The 2,901-nt window shown below is 36.1% G+C and overlaps 1 pseudogene; it reads left to right on the top strand.

The window, feature by feature from the left end:
- The first annotated feature begins 1,630 nt into the window (after nucleotides 1-1,630).
- On the top strand, nucleotides 1,631-2,588 carry LOC115519890 (annotated as a pseudogene).
- Nucleotides 2,589-2,901: the final 313 nt, after the last annotated feature.

Genomic DNA, 2,901 nt, shown 5'->3' with positions numbered 1-2,901 from the left:
GATCACTTTATCCTCTAATCTTGGTTTACTTCTGCCAGATGCCATTAGAGAGCAGTCGTAGCTTTTTTGACTGACAGCATAGCTAATAAGTAGGATGAATGTCAATATATCATTGGTGTTTGTGGGGAAAACATACATATACATGTATATACATATGTATGTTATATGTTTAATGCATACATATAGATTACCTATAGATTATATAGATATCGATAGATTGATAACCTTATTGTCTATAAGTATATATTTTCTAAAAATATAAGTTATAAATACATTTTGGCCAACTGTATGTTTAGCCAACTAAACAGCCAACTGCTGTTGAGAATTCTGTTTTCTATTCTTAATTTTCTAAACTACTTTGCAGTAGTGTCTTCAGGAAAGGAGATATAGGGGAAAAACAAGAATTACAACACCTCCTATCTAACGAATAGGCATTAACATGTAGGGCATAAAACTTTTACATACTTACAAATAATTATCACCCCTTTCAGATGATAAAGAAGATCCTTACTAATTATGAAGACTGTGTCTTCATTTTACAGAACACACAGAAGCTCTCAATGTATCTTCACATAAATAATCTTTGCAGTTGACTGGACGTTTCAATCCCCTTTTGAAAATGTACTGACTAAACTACCATGCCTAGTAAGCACCTGTCTTCTGGACCTCTTACTTCTCCTCATGAAACCATTGCTAGACATTGCAGATGAGGTCTTAGGATGTCTTTTTCTGTAAAAAGATGAAACACAAATCAGCAAACTACAGAAAAGGGTTTCTCCACTCATCATCCAGTAGCTGCATATGTTTTTAATTTGAACTAAAGTTTTAAGGTGTGTGTACATTTTTTGTTTGTACTTCCTACTCTACATTACTTCTTCAATTAACTGGGCAAACAATTACCTCAATCAAGTAAGATAAGATGGTTCCTATTATGGAGGTTCCTGTTATGAATTTGGCATAAAATATAGATCTTGTTAAGTATAACATGGTGATGGCACTGAAAGATATACTTGATCTCAGTATTTTAAACACGTGTCTTTATTCCTCTAAGTCAGAATTGTCCTTACTTAGAAACTAAGTATATAGAAATTTCCAAGCACAGGGCGCCTGGGTGGCTCAGTCAGTTAACCATCCAACGTTGGCTCAGGTCATGATTTTGCGGTTCATGAGTTTGAGCCCCGCATGGGGCTCTTTGCTGTCAGTGAGGACCCCACTTTGGATCTTCTTTCTCGCTCTTTCTGCCCCTTCTCAGAAAGAGCATGTGCTCTTTCTCTCTCTCAAAAATAAATAAACATTAAAAAAAAAGAGAAAATTCCAAGTGCAAATAATAATAGGGTAGGAGAGACTGAACTTCTATTTGCCAAGAGTTTAGAGACATGTTAAAATTACCTACAACTGTTGCTGCCTCAAATGATACTTGAGAATTTAAAAAAATTCTATTAAAGATTAATTTCATTGTTTTGCAAGTCTTTCTGATATGAATGAGAAATGAATGAATCAGAGATTCGAGGTTGGTTAACAAATAAAAGCTCCTAGATGGTGGTGTGCCCAGAAGAGCATAGAACCCCCACTCCCCACCTCTCCATAGCTTGCTAAAAGTATGTCTTCCATTTGTCTGCATTTGAATTGCATGCTTTATAATAAATTGGCAAATAGTTCTTCAGACACTGCATACTTGGCAAGGCATGTTGGTTTGACTGTGGGAATCTCAAAGATACCTCAGCCCTCCCTCTTAATGGGCTTTGTGGCTCTGTTTTTCAGTCCATTGTGAATCAATGTCAGGAAATTTGTATTTAAGAAGCTAAAGTTGTATTGTATGGAGGATCCAAAAATATAAGCCAGGTTCCCTACTGTGTCAGAAACGCGCATTTTAGAACCAACTTTGGAAATGCTTTTAAGCTGGGAGTTTCATTGTGAGCAACATTAACAGAGCAACATGTCCGATTTCCCATGGGAATTACTGCAGAGAGTTTTGCTGCAAAACATAAAAGTGGCAAAGAAGAATGTAACAAATATGCCCTGTAATCACAGCAGAGGGGAAAAGCTGCTAATGATGCTGGTTACTTTAATAATGAGATGTTACCAACTGAGGTGAAGACAGAGAAGGGAATATAGGCAGTGCAAGTAGCTGAGCGTGCTGGGCCCCAAACAAGCCTGAAACAGTTAAATAAACTTCCTGTAGTATTCAAGAAAGAAGGGACCCTCACTTCAAGGAATACATTGGGAATGTCTGGCACTTTCATAGCTCGTGAAGTTGCTGGTAAGGAAAACAAAACAAAACAAAACAAAACAAAACAAAACAAAACAAAACAAAACAACAACAAAAAAACATAGCTTCACATGACTGGCAAGAATTATGGGCTATTTTGTGTCTGGATGTGATTCCTCTATCATAGATATTGGCCTTCTCTCTACTATCAGTGCGGCAGTAAATTTAAAAAAAATAAAAAAAAAGACTGAATCTTAAGGACATGGATTTGGTAGAGGTGAATGAAGCTTTTGTTCTCCAGTACGTGACAGTCAACAGTACGCACAGCCTGAGGAGAATAAGGATACCGCCAAGGCCCTCTGGTACTTTACTTGGCTAGGCCACATAAAAACAGGTAAAGATGTACTCATCCTGGATAAGGGCTCAGGCCAGAAATGTTTTCTCTAATTTGTACCTGTCAAATATGCATTTCTGAACTAAAATATAATTGTAGAAGGCCCTAAAAGAAATCGTATCCTTGCCATAACCAAAATACATGCTTTAGATGATATGATTGAAAGGAAATTGAGTAAATTTTGCCTTAACTTCCAAAAGTAAGTAAAAACATAAATCAGTCAATGAATAAATACCTCTATGGGGAATTCTCAATTTTTTTTTTTTTTTTACATTTTATACTTTACTATTTAACATTC

Source organism: Lynx canadensis, chromosome C1 (assembly GCF_007474595.2).
Source record: "Lynx canadensis isolate LIC74 chromosome C1, mLynCan4.pri.v2, whole genome shotgun sequence".
Lineage (NCBI taxonomy): Eukaryota > Metazoa > Chordata > Mammalia > Carnivora > Felidae > Lynx > Lynx canadensis.
Note: the sequence above shows the minus strand (reverse complement) of the source record. Positions and strands in the feature narration are given on the sequence as shown.